This window comes from Octopus sinensis, linkage group LG10, assembly GCF_006345805.1.
Source record: "Octopus sinensis linkage group LG10, ASM634580v1, whole genome shotgun sequence".
In the NCBI taxonomy this organism is placed as follows: Eukaryota; Metazoa; Mollusca; class Cephalopoda; order Octopoda; family Octopodidae; genus Octopus; species Octopus sinensis.
This window is the reverse complement of record NC_043006.1, coordinates 57,653,206-57,668,471: the sequence shown is the minus strand read 5'-3', so window position 1 is coordinate 57,668,471 and position 15,266 is coordinate 57,653,206.

Here is a 15,266-nt window from a genome sequence, read left to right as displayed (position 1 = left end):
AGAGGAAATGAGAGGGAGACAAGTGTGTATGTATATAATACATACATACATACATACATACATACATACATACATACATGCATACATACATACATACATACATACATACATACATACATACATACATACATACATACATACATACGTACGTACGTATGTATGTGTGTGCAGAAAGGGAGAAGTAGAAGTGAGGGATAGGCTGAGATGTAGAGACGGAGTAAGGAATAAGACAGTAGAAGACTTTGGAAGTATTGGATTTAAGAGATAAAGCAAGCGAAAGAAAGGGTTGATAGACAGATAGATAGATAGATAGATAGATAGATAGATAGATAGATAGATAGATAGATAGATAGATAGATAGATAGATAGATAGATAGATAGATAGATAGATAGATAGATAGATAGATAGACAGATATGTAGGTAGGTAAGTATAGAGATAGGCTTGTAGGTAAATTGGTGTAGAGAGATAAGGAGACAGAGGGAGAGAAAGTTAAAGAGAAAAAGAGAGAGAAAAGAGATTGATAAAAAGGCATATAGATAAGTAGATACGTATATAGGTAGGTAGTTTAGCAAATAGACTGATAAGCACGCATTATGGGAAGATAGGTAGACAGGTAAAAAAGGAACGGACAAGTATATAAGTAGGTAGGGTGGGAGACAGATAAGATAGATAGATAGATAGATAGATAGATAGATAGATAGATAGATAGGTTGGTAGATAAGCAGACAGGTAGACAGGTAGATAGGTAGGTAGCTAGGTAGATAGAGGGACAGAAAGATAGATAGATAGATAGATAGATAGATAGATAGATAGATAGATAGATAGATAGATAGATAGATAGATAAAACAATGCATAATACATAGACACATGTAGTAGTATAGTAGTAGTAGTAGTAGTAGTAGTAGTAGTAGTAGTAGTAGTAGTAGTAGTAGTAGTAGTAGTGGTAGTAGTAGTAGTGGTGGTAGTAGTAGTAGTAGTAAGGGAGAGAGAGAGAAGAGAGAGAGAGAGAGAGAGAGAGCGAGAAATGGGAAGGTGCGACCGAGAAGTAGGCCGGGTGTAAGGAGGGTGGAGGTAGAGGTAGAGATTGAAGCGATAAGTATTTAGCTGGTGTCTTGGTATGAGTGAATATTGTTTGACTGAAGCGGGACTTTACAACTATTTTACAACTATTTTAGGTGTGTCAAACGCAAATAGTGTGGTATTTGTGTGTCAATGCATATATATACATATATATATATAAGTGGCTGTGTGGTAAGTAGTTTGCTTACCAACCACATGGTTCGAGGTTCAGTCCCACTGCGTGGCACCTTGGGATGTCTTCTACTATTGCCTAGAGCCGACCAAAGCTTTGTGAGTGGATTTGGTAGACAGAAACTGAAAGAAGCCTGTCGTGTGTGTGTATGTGTGTGTGTGTATGTGTGTGTGTGTGTGTGTGTGTGTGTGTATGCTTGTATGTGTGTTTGCCCCCACCCCCCGACGGCGTTTGGCAACCGATGCTGGTGTGTTCACGTCCCGTAACTTAGCGGTTCGGCAAAAGAGAACCCATAGAATAAATACTAGTCTTACAAATAATAAGTCCTGTGGTCTATTTGCTCGACTGAAGGCGGTACTCCAGCATGGCCGCAGTCAAATGACTGAAACAAGTAAAAGGATAAAAGAATATATAATATATATATATATATTATATATATATATATATATATATATATATATATGAGTGTGTATGTACGTCAATATGTGTGTGTGTCTAAAGAGCCCAATCTACTACGTTATAGCATGACCAGGTGTGTTCTATGATGTGCAACAGTTCGTGTCTGTCTGTTTGTCTGTCTCTGTGTGTGTATTTGTGTGTGCGTGCGTGTGTGGGACAGAGAGAGAAGAGACGATAAGGAAGTTTATTACAAGGGGTGGGATAGATGGATAATGTCGATGGTGATGAAGACGATGATGGCAGTGTGGTGGTGGTGGTGGTGGTGGTGGTTGTGGTGGTGGTGGTGTGGTGGTGGTGGTGGTGGTGGTGGTAGTTGTAGTAGTAGTGGTGGTGGTAACGTATCTAAAATTTTGCGTTTGTGGGTCTATGACAATGAGAGACAATGTCATTTGAGAGCCACGAACAAAAATAAAACAAAGAATAAATAAATAAAACGTAACCAAAAAAAGTCAAGGAACAATGTCAATAAGTTGTAGAAAACGATGTCGACGTTTCGAATAATGGCTCTTCGTTAAAATAGAATGAAAAGAAAAATAGAAGGAGAAGATGGAAAGGAATAGAAAAACGATGTTGATTCAAAAATGTAACATGTATGGACGGAAGGCAGGAATCCCTTCGCTTCCTACAGAATACAAACCATTGAAAGATTTTCATCAATGTTCTCGAATTTGGTCTGTCTTTTCTTCTATTTTCCAGATGAATCCGTGCATTTCCAGCTCTGCTTTCAATTATTTTTAGGGTATCCAATCTCTTCTGCTTACCTCCTGGATCTCAGATCAAGGCCTGACGTATCATGTTTTTCTTATTGATTTTTCAATTTTCATCGATGCTTTTGTGACTTTGCTTCTTTTTACTTTTCACTTGATAGAGTGTTTTCCTACGCAAACCCATTTTTATCTATGGGAAGAGGTGATCCATATGAGTCTGGTCTCTACTCCTTGACCTATTCATCATGAGAGACCCTTCTAGGAGCTTGCGTTCCGTTGGCATAGCTTCCGCAGTTAATGAAGCATGCAACAAAGATTAGAGTTTGTGGAAAAGCAGAAAGTAATGGAGTAAAAAAATAAATTTTTAGCACAGAAAATTGATAAAACTGTGCGAATGAATCAAATGAAGTGGGTAGTAAACGTCATACACATTTCAATTGTTCTTCCTGTGCCTTGTGCAAGCGCGTGCGGAGGTGAGAGAAAGAAAGAAAGAAAGAAAGGTGTGTATATATATATATATATATATATATATATATATATATATATATAATATATATATATATATTATATATATATATATATATATATATATATTTATTATATAGAAGGAGCTTCTACAGGACTAGAACTGTTTCATTCAAGAGAAATCTTCAGGAAGCTTCCTGAAGATTTCTCTTGAATGAAACAGTTCTAGTCCTGTAGAAGCTCCTTCTATATAATAAATTTTTTTTACTCTGCTATGTATTGAGTACCTTATTTACTGTGGTTAACCCCAATCAACCCGGGACCTACATATATATATATATATATATATATATCTAGCATTAAAGACTCGTCGTTGCCGGGTCATAGTGCTAGTGCATGTATATATGTGTATGTATATGTGTACATATTACATGTACATCTATATATATATATATAATATATATATATATCTACACATAAAATACAAAATACAAAGTTATATCTTGATATCGCTAGTGATAACAATACTCAAAATATATAACAGACTAGAATTGTTAGCCCGTCTCTTGTAATTTCGATCAATTGTATCTTGTCCTCCCTCTTGTATAGAAGTATGGCTACAATCCAGCCTACCTCTACTTCGGGGGTGGGGGAGGGCATTTTAAATTTTTTTCCGGGACGTCCTACGTCCCAGATATAAAGGTAAAAATAAAATATTTCCATTTTGCAAGTTCGAGTCGAGTACTCCCTTGCACTCGAACCTTGCTTCTATTGTGGCGAATTTACCGCCTCTGATTAGATACCTTTCATAGTCGCACCAAGACACTTTTCGAAGGTGCTTTCCTCCATGTGTTTTATTATTACCCACAAGGGGCGAACGTAGAGGGGACAATACAATCTGATGTGGGGTCAGATACACGAATGGGTTTTACAAAAAAGCGAATTTTAAAAATTTACAAAAAATTACAAAAATAGAAAAAAATCGAATGGAGAACAGACCGGAAGACATTACGGATGGAGTGGGAGCGGGTTTAGCTCGGACCCCACGAGCCCCGCCTCCCCACTGATACTTTGGTTTCGTTTAGTTTTACATTTATGTGGTATCATCCACTCGCAACTTTCGTGCTACATCTTTCCATCGTTCTTCATACACTCTCTTAGTCAGGCATATTCTCTCCAGCCCTATCTTCCTTTTCAGGTGAAAGATGAAATAATTCATCAAACCAGGGCCGGAGATGAACTTGCCTGACTGTAAACCTTTCATTCTCGTCTTCCATATCACCTCTTTCGCAATTGCTACTACAACGAGAAAACAAATCTTACCTTCTTTCGCGAGGAAATCTGGTGGGTCAATTTTTGTAATAGACTCAGTCGACAGCTGTACTCTTCGTGTGCTTGACAACAGCTGTTCGGCATAAACCCACACCTCAGACACGTCCGAACAATGAACAATAGCGTGCGGGACGGTTTCCCTATCCCGCTCGCATCTTGGACATATCGGACTGTCTTGGCCACCGTGCCTTGCAAGTTTATCCCGAACAGGTAGAGCTCCTCTGTAGCATTGCCATGCTAGAGACTTCTGGAAGTTGTCCAGTGTCTTCGGCTCGAACGTACGTTGGAACAGACTGGCCAGCTGATTATCGTCGAAACCTAGGGTTTCCCCCAAGGTATCTTCACATTCCGCCTCTACCAACCCTCTATAGAAGAATGTGGTGGAACCCCCACCGCAGGCGTTGCCCGAGCGACGGAATAGCAGGAGAGCCTTGCGACACTCCGTGTACCATGTGCCTAGTTTCGATCTACGATTCAGCCAGGTTTCCCATCCACCGAAACTAGTGAACTTGGGAAACATCAGTTTTGCTAGCGGATACCACACCCGTTCACCATCCAGGTAGAGCCACAGATGTCTTAACCTCAGCGCATGTCTGCGCATCATCAGCCAAGGCATCCCTAGCCCACCCTTTAACGGTTGTTGACAGCAAGTAGAGCGTTTCACAAGTGGTTTCCCGCCCTTCCACAGGAAGTAGAAGAGCTGTCTTTCCAACTTGATCAACCACGAATCAGGGCAAGGAACGACGGAAAGGCGGTAGGTGATAACCGATGCGATAAACACATTGGCGACCTCCGCCCTCCCTTTCAGGGATAGCCACCGCCAAGACCAGATCTTGGTTACTGCAGCCACCCTGCTCGATACCTCGCCCCAATTCTTCTCTATTTGGAGGTCTGGACCGAACCAATCCCCTAGCAACTTAATCGGACCCTCCGTCCAACGTCCCACGACGCTGTCAGGAGGCATCGACTTGCCTCTCCAGGTGCCGAGTTGCAAGCCGACTGACTTTTCGCGATTAACTTTTGCTCCTGTCACCGTCTCGTAAACCTCTATGGCCTTGCCTACTTTACGTAGGTGGTCCATTTCGGTTACGATGATGGTGATGTCATCCGCGTACGCTGACACCGATTTTCCACTACCTGGCTGTCTCGGGATGCCGCTCAGTTTTCGCTGTAATGGCTCAAGAGCCATCACGTACAAAAGCGGGGAGAGCGGACACCCTTGACGAACCGAGCGCTTGATGTTGAACGGCTTCGACAAGAAGCCGTTCACCCGAACTACCGAGTCGATGTTGTCGTAAATTTGGATAATCCACCTGAGGAAGCCAAGGCACAGCCCGAACTGTGCCAGGGCAGATACCAGGTAGCGATGGTCGACCCTATCGAATGCTTTAGATTGGTCTAAATGGACCAGTGCCCCACCCTTGCCAGAATCGCTATTAAACCCCTCTATAGTGTACCGCATAAGATGGAGATTATCCTGAATGGTTCTGCCAGGAACGGCACATGTCTGTGCCTCCCCGATCAGACCATCCGCGACACGCGCCAATCTTTTCGATAACACTTTGGCCAAAATCTTCAACTCTGTGTTTAGCAGAGTGATGGGCCTGAAATTATCAATGCACTCCCCCTTGCTCGGGTCCTTTCTGACGAGTGTCACTACTCCCCGGCGCACAGATCTGGGTATGAGCCCGTTCTGCTGCCAGTTCGCATAGACCTCCGCCAGTAGGTACCCGAACAAGTCTGACATACTCTTATATAACTCATAGGGTAGACCATCTAAACCCGGCGCCTTGCCCGCGCCGCAGTCCGCCATCGCCTCAACCACCTCCCCAGGCGTGATTGGCCCTTCACAGCCCTCCGCATCTCGCCCCGATAAGCGCGGCAGCCCGTCGAGGAGGTCCGTAAAGGCCCTCCTCCTATCCAGTCCGCCGCACTCATCGAAAAGCTGAGCGAAGTGCTCCTGAAAGGCCTCACACATCTCCTCGGGCTCGTTTATCAACTCACCTTGTTGGTTCGTCATAGATCGAATCGTGGCATCGTTACCACGCTGAGCTTCCACCACTCGGGCCCATCTCACGGCGTTGATTCCTTCACAACCCATTGCGCGGATCCTAGCCCTGACAATGCAGCCCATGTGTTTGGCCTCGAGGTGCTGGTTCCTTATACTTCGGGATCAATCTCGATAGCCTGTCCACATGTCCCAAATTCTTCGATTGCAATCGATTGGCTGTATATGTGGGGACGGTGATCTGTCTGTAAGGTAAATTTTCTGCCGTGCAAGAATTTATGAAATCTCTTCACTGCAAAGGTAATGGCTAGTATCTCTTTCTCTATCTGGCTGTAATTTTTTCCGCCGATAGTAATGCACGTAACACATGTGCGATCGGTTTTTACGTTACCATTACCCAACTTATGTAGGATTACTGCTCCGACCCCAGACTCGTTAGCATCTGATGCTACAATTATTTTTAGTTTCGGATTAAAATATGCTAGAGATAGCTCTGACGTTAACATCTTTTTAATCTCTCTCTTCGAATGCTTTTTAGCATTCGTCAGTCCAAAACGATTTCACATCTTTTACAGCAGTTTGTTTAAAGGTGCTCTTAGCTCATGCATTCTTGGAATATACATTTGATAGTAATTCGAAAGACCTAGAAAAGCTTGTAAGGTTGATATATTAGTTGGAAGACGCATATCTTTAATTGCGTCTGCCTTCCATGAGTCCGGTCGTTGTCTATTCCTGTCGGTAATTTGTGCTAAATACTTAATTTCAGGTAAGAAAAATTCATATTTTTCCTCACTCAATGTGAAACGGTAATCTCTTATTTTTTCAAAAGCACACTTTACTTGCTCGATATGCTGATCACGAGATTCACTTTTATTTAATATATCATCCAGGTATGGAAATGCGAATTCAGTCTGCTAATATTGCATCCATAATCTGTTGAAGAATTGCAGGTGCAATTTTTATTCCGAAAGGAAGTCGGTTAAATTTGTATAACCCTTTGTGCGTGTTTATCGTTAACAGCTTGGAACATTCTTCGTCTATCTGCAGCTATAAATAAGCTTCCGATAAATCCAGATTAGAAAGGAGTTTGCCTCCATTAAGCTTGGCAAAAATCTCCTCTGGGCTTGGTAACGGATAGTTATAAGTTTTCAGACAATCATCAAACCCCGCCGAAAAATCAGCGCAGACCCTTATTTTGTTCTTTTTCTGTTTTTTTATGTACACTATTTATGCTACCCATTCGGAATAGTTTAATCTTTTGTATTACACCAATATTCTCAAGTCTTTTCAATTCTTTTTCTACTTGATTCAGTGCCGCAAAAGGCACAGCTCCCTTTGGTTTAAAAACTGGAACGGCATTTTCTTTTATGCGGAGTTTCACTTTTGTCTTCGTACATGTACCGAGTTTTTCTGAAAAACATCAGGATACATTCTTTTAACTTCATTTTTAACTGGCGTGCGACGCATTCACATTATTACAGAAAATACTTATGGACACAACAATTGCAGCGTAGAAGGTGTTTGTATGCCATTTAAGAAACACACAAAAGCCGTTCGATTCACTTCAATATTTAAGTTTAATTTGTCAAAATATTCTCGTCGCTTTAAGATCGCGACCTGTTCACTGACAAAAATACGTGCTGCATCTGAGAAAGTAACAGTTAGTTCGTTATATATATGTACAGGTCGCGATCTTAAAGCGACGAAAATATTTTGACAATTAAACTTAAATGTTGAAGTGAATCGAACGGCTTTTGTGTGTTTCTTAAATGGCTTACAAACACCTTTCACGCTGCAATTGTTTTCCTTTCAGCACACGATCTCAGATCAAATCACTTGCTATGCAAGTACATCTCCGTAACTTATGGACAAATCCCACAAATTAAATGTCTCCATCCAATCTGTACCAAACCGATTCATGGTATTTTCTGTAGTAGAAGGACCACACTTTGCTCTTAAGTGGCCCTTCTGACCATATTTGAAACAACGAGGTTTCCTCCCCTCGACTTGAATTTTCAACACTACTTCACCCACGTGCATCCTATCAGGGATCTCCTCCAAGTCCCATGGTGTCGCCTGAATCAACATTTCTACGCTCTGCTCTAGCCAGTTCTGTGGGGGCAGATCTAGTGATTTGCAAGATGTTGATTTTTTATTTTCATGCTTTGCACAGAACCGTCACCGCTCAGGCGAAGTCTATCTTAGATGGCACTTCTTGCATTTTATCTGGAACATTCTTCGTCCCAGATATGCAGGCAGAAGTACCACCTCGTCTGTCCTTAGGGTTTGTATCGAGTGCTCGCAAGCCTTTTCTTCGTTTATGAAACGTACCTACACAGCGGCAAACTTTTTGCCTCGAGCCATATATGTAATTTTCGATCTTCTCCACTGGTATATTTTTTATTATTTTATTTTCCAAAGCGTAAGATTTGTACACGATTATTTTGTTCGTCCGAATTGTTATTTCACTCGGTGCGGTGATGCGGACGTCTTCTCCGTTCACCGACAACATCCCGTAAAATGCCTGATATTCTGTTCTTGGTATCTTCAAAGATCCATTTTGCACTGCGGCTGCCGCTGCAAAGCTAGCTGTACCTACCATATTTGGTACCTCTTCTATAGTCATCCATTCGTTGATGATTTCGACTGGTATTATAAAACAAATTGGCATTTTTTTTTCCAAAAAATTAATTCTCTTCAATGGAAATTTAAATAAATTTATCTCGCACAAGAGAGGTGAACAGTTCAAATACTGTAGAGGAAGGAACACAATTCAAACAAGTCTGAAACAGGCTACAGTTCATGAAAACAAAGCAGCACGGATTCAAATCCTTCCCCTGTAGGTGTAAGCACAGTTTCAACAAAACCCCTACTAAGCAGGCAACAGTTTACAACATTAGTTTTGAAACACCAATACCTTAGTACAACCAAAAATCCTCCAAGCGCATATGACACTCTTCTTAAACTGTTCTGCGCATGCTCATTTATACTAATTAGTATAGTTCACTTAGCTAATCACGGAGATGTACAGATTCCCCATACAACTGTCTTGTAAGTCATTATCCAATGTATCCTTGAATTCTTTATGACACTGCAGTGTGGTTAGCGGAACATTTGGCTGGTATTTCTATCAGTCTGAGTGACTGCATATAGATAGTCTCAATTGTTCGAGTTGTGTCTAAGTATGTTAAGATTGGATATAATGTGTGCGTATGTGTGCGATGTGTATGATGTATGTATATAAGTATGAGATGTGTGTCTATATGTAAGGTGTATGTATTTATGAGGAATGTGTGTACACGAAATGTGTGTATATATGAAGTGTACATATATGTGCGTGGGGTGCGTGTATATATGAGGTGTATATATTCTTTTATTCTTTTACTTGTTTCAGTCATTTGACTGCGGCCATGCTGTGGCACCGCCTTAAAGCGTTTCTAGTAGAAGAAATCGACCCCAGGACTTACTCTTTGTAAGCCTAGCACTTATTCTATCGGTCACTTTTGCCGAACTACTAAGTTACGGGGGCATAAACACACCAGAAACGGTTGTCAAGCGATGGTGGGTGGACACACACACACATGTATACATATATATATATATATATATATATATATATACACACACACACGACGGGCTTCTTCCAGTTCCGCCAACCAAATCCACTCACAAGGCTCTGCCCGAGGCTATTGTAGAAGACACTTGACCAAGATGCCACGCTATGGGACCGAACCTACACCTATATGTGTATGAAGTGTTTGCACATCTTTTTCTGTTTTTATATTTTTTACCTGTTTTACTCATAAGACTGAAACACCGCTTTGAAGAATTTTTAGTCGAATAAATCGAGTCCGGTTCTCTCTTTTTCTTTCTTTTTTTTTTGTCTTTAGCCAGATCTTTGTGGTTTGTATCACTGTCTCCAATTTTGCTCCAATTGTTTTCAGACTTTTTATGGACCAAGTTTTGTATACTAACTATGAAGATGAAAACAATTTTTCTTATAAATTTATGATTAAAAAGTTATTATCCTTTAAAGATTGCAAAATTTGGGTATCTTAGCCAATCAGAAGCGAGTATTTTCCACACCACTGTAAAGTTCTGTAAGCAAAGAACCCTGTTTCCATAGTAACCAAGGAGTGTAACCAACAAACATATATGGATATTTGTTTGTTTTCGCCCTTCCACCCTCTCGCTACTGTGACAGATAATGGAAGAGCCAGCGAACACAGTTTTTTGATTGGCTGATAATTATAAAAATCATCAAACTTTGAACATTTGTAACATTTTCGCAATATTTTTCTGGAATAAATGAATAAGAAATTCGGATTCGGCGTCACAAATTACATCTTTATGCTATACTCTCTTGATTCAGTCATGTGACTGTGGCCATGCTGGAGCACCGCCTTTAGTTGAGCAAATCGACGGATTACGTCGATTATATCGACCCCAGTGCGTAACTGGTATTTATTTAATCGACCCCGAAAGGATGAAAGGCAAAGTCGACCTCGGCGGAATTTGAACTCAGAACGTAGCGGCAGACGAAATACCTATTTCTTTACTACTCACAAGGGGCTAAACACAGAGAGGACAAACAAGGACAGACATAGGTATTAAGTCGAATACATCGACCTCAGTACGTAACTGGTACTTAATTTATCGACCCCGAAAGGATGAAAGGCAAAGTCGACCTCGGCAGAATTTGAACTCAGAACATAACGGCAGGGGAAATACTGCTAAGCATTTCGCCCGGTGTGCTAACGATTCTGCCAGCTTCCCGCCTTCGTACTACTTGTGCCGCGCCTGCGCCTGCTCCTAAATGTGATATGCATGTATATATGATGTGCGCATGTATGTGAGGTGTGTGGTATACGTGAGGTATGTATATGTGTTAGGAGTGTGTATGTAAATATGTATGAGTTTTATGTATGCGTATGATCGAGGAAGAGGAGGAAAGAGGGGGTGTATGTGGGTAACTTTGTCTCTATCGCTCATTTGACCTTGATGACCTTTTTATCATGAGCCATGAAACTAATTAAGATATTCATGAATGATAGTGGTGGTGGTGGTGGTGGTGGTGGAGGAGGTGGTGGTGGTGGTAGTGATGTTGATGGTCGTGGTGGCGGTGACAAGGATGATGATCATGCTGGTGTTGATGATGGTGATAATCGTGGTGGTGGTGGTGGTGATGGTGATAATGATGATGATGATGGTGGTGGTGGTGGTGGTGGTGATGGACGTGATGGTGATGGTGGTGGTGATGATGGTGATAATCATGGTGATGGCTGTGGGTGGGGGTGGGGGTGATGGTTTTGGTGACGATGATGATGATGATGACGATGATCATGATGTCGATGATCATGATGACGATGACGATGATAGCGATCGTGGTGTTGGTGGTGTGTGCCTAATAGAAGTGATAATATTCGTTTTAGTGGTAGAGATAGCAGTAGTAGTTTTGGTCGCGTTGGAGGTGGAAGTGATGGTCGTGAGCATGATGGTGGTGGTGGTGGTTGTGGTTGTGGTGGTGGTGGTGGCGGTGGTGGTAGTGGTGGTGGTGGTGGTGGTGGTGTGGTGGTGGTGGTTGCGGTGGTTGTGGTTGCGGCGGTGGTGGTGGTGGTGGTGGTTGTGGTGGTTGTGGTGGTTGCGGTGGTGGTGCTGATGGTTGCGGTGGTGATGGTGGTGATGGTGGAGAAGTGATGATGATGGTAACTAGTGTGATGGCATTGGTAGCAATGGTTGTGATGGTAGTCGTAGTGACGTTCGTGGATGTGCAAGCGACTATGCACTGATACACACACGCACACACACACACACACACACACACACACACACACACACACACACACACACACACACACACACACACACACACACTCACACACACACACGTTCTAAGCTTCATTTAGGAAAACTTCACAACTTTGTAAATCAACCGGACACGAAACTGCAACAATTCAAATTTATTCAAAGTATGACCAAGTTACCCATTTACATCCTCAATGACTCACATTAAAACTCAAGCACACATACGCATACACACATACGCTCGCGCGCCTGCACATCTCTACAAGCCAATTTACTACTAAAACGATTCAAATTCATTGCCCATCGCTACTAACCATAACCAAGTTACTCCTTTACATCCTAAGGCGGCGAGCTGGCAGAATCGTTAGCACGCCGGGCGAAATGCTTTGTGGTATTTCGTCCGCCGCTGCGTTCTGAGTTCAAATTCCGCCGAGGTCGACTTTGCCTTTCATCCTTTCGGGGTCAATAAATTAAGTACCAGTTACGCATTGGGGTCGATTTAATCGACTTAATCCCTTTGTCTGTCCTTGTCTGTTCCCTCTATGTTTAGCCCCTTGTGGGCAATAAAGAAATAAGAAATAAGTAATCCCTTTACATCCTAAATAATTTACCCCCCCCCACGGGCCAATTAGTACTCATTCTCAGACTTCATCTTCTGTTCCGCACTCCTTTCTTCTACAATTACTTGGCAAACAATCATCCACCTCTACTCGGAGTATCTGCCAATTATAATCACAACACACTTCAAAGAATAAAGCAGAACTCACTTTCTAATCTAGCCCCTAATCTCATTTTTCCAACCACCTTTTCTCATTCTTTTTACCCACCCCCACCCCATTTTTTCACATTCTTTAATTTTTTTCTGATGAAAGACTAGCATCAGAAACATCAATATTCTTTTCTTTGTTTTTAAATGCTAAACTAATACATTTGTTAAAACTTAGTCCTCCCGTATCGTCTTCTTTATGTCTTTGTTGCCTAATTTTTTGTAAAGAGTTCCAACAAGAAACAGCATTCAGATATTCAAATATATCAGGCTTTTGCAACACCACAATCACCAACATGAACACTGCAGTAGATTCATTCACTAAAATAATTATAAAAGGTAGAACAAAAATTGCAAAACACGAGATATCTAATCGCAAAAGAAACTTGAGCCAGTTTCAAGCACAATTGACCTAAAAGCACAAACAAAGAAATTTCAATGTCAAACAACAAAACAAGGATAGAACGTAAATAATCTCTCTATATATAAACGGCAGTTTGTCTGTGTGTGTTTCTGTGTGTCTGTTAGGTTGTACCCTCACCCTGACCACGGCTTTCAACCGATTCTGATGAAACTTGACACACACATGTCATAATTCAAAACTAACGCAGCGAAAATTTTGAAAAGTTCCCCCAGTTCTGAAAAAAATCGATAAATTCGACATGGGGTCGAGAATCAGAAACACAAACCACAGACTGTCATGGGGACGCAACTCGACCTTTTTAACTAAAAAAAAAATTTACCATCATTTTTTTTCTATTTTTGGCTATAACTCTCTAAAAATGCTTTATAGTTATTTCCCTTACAAACCCGAGCAACGCCGGGCGATACTGCTATTAAACGATAAAAAAATCCAGAAAGACATTTGTGTCAAGCTTGAACAACAGAATAAACAGTAAAATATTATGTAGAGTAATAGGCATCAACAACAACAACGACTGTCAAACTTCACCCAATGTTGCAATAATAAAACATAAGGACATCCTCATACATCGATGGCATCATACTCACTCTTTCGAAATTCTCCAAAGACTTTTGGCACAACGATCCTTAATCTCCTTAAGTCACCCGGAAACCTGGTTCTACGACAGTCTTAAAGCGCTACCTATCAAATCCATTGCCTCCCTTGTTACCAACAACATTAGAGAACATCGTATAGAACCAACCATCACACTCAGCAATATAGACATACCTATTTCTTTATTATCCACAAGGGGCTAAACACAGAGCGGACAAACAAGGACAGACATAGGTATTAAGTCGATTACATCGACCCCGGTGCGTAACTGGTATTTAATTTATCGACCCCTAAAGGATGGAAGGCAAAGTCGACCTCGGCGGAATTTGAACTCAGAACGAAGCGACAGACGAAATACCGCTAAGCAATTCGCCCGGCATGCTAACGTTTCTGCCAGCTCACACATACCGCACACACATACAGGGTGCTACGTATAGCATCTCTACAGCATTCACAACACACATTATGGTGAAAGTGATCGCGACATCACTGGTGCCAAGCAGTATCAGCCTTTGCCTTTCCCTTCGATAACACTGGTGGCGTGGAGAGGGGAGGCTAGTATGCATGGGCGACTGCTGGCCTTCCACAAAACAACCTTGCCCGGAGTTGTGCCTCGGAAGACAACTTTCTAGGTGCAATCCCATGGTCATTCATGACCGAAGGGGGTCTCCTCCTCCGATGGCGCATATAGTTGGGTTTGAGATTATCTTTGTTGAAAGCATAAATATAGAGTTAGAGGCGAAGTTGTTAGCGCTGGCGGAGAACTTTTGAACGAGTTTCACTTTTGTCAAATTTATGAATTTATTTGATGTAACTAGGCACATTGGTTTATGGGTCATGCCGCGTCGATCAGTCACCTGCGTACCATAGGACTGAGTAATCACGGCTGATTTGGGCTATATAACAATAACAGTCAAGTTACTTTTTGTCTCCAGTATAACGTGGTCGTAATTTATAACTATATGCTTAGCCTATCCATTTATGAAATATGAAAGGGTAGAAGTATCCCAAAGAGTTATTTCATTTTATAATTATGTAAAAGAAGGCAAAATTGGATTACAAATATAAGTAGAACAGTCAGAGTTACCATATTTGACCAAAAAGAAGGAACAGTAAACATTAGATCCATCAAGAACTTCTAGATTTCCCTGGAGCCACAGATCCACAGATCACCGACACCACCGAAGAATAGTATATATTTTTAACCCCCACGGTCACTGTCACTACATGATAAATTTCCTTCAAGTACCTGGACACATATACTACACCCCAGAGCACTACAACGCCACCACCAACAACAACAGCAACAACAAAACATATTCTTTCATTTATCCTAGACATGGATAAGGAAATAGCCACAACATCCATACTCTCACTGGATTCAGACACTAGACTGCTACACATACTATGAACAACAAGTGCAAGGGAGCAGCAAGTGTAATATTCAAACT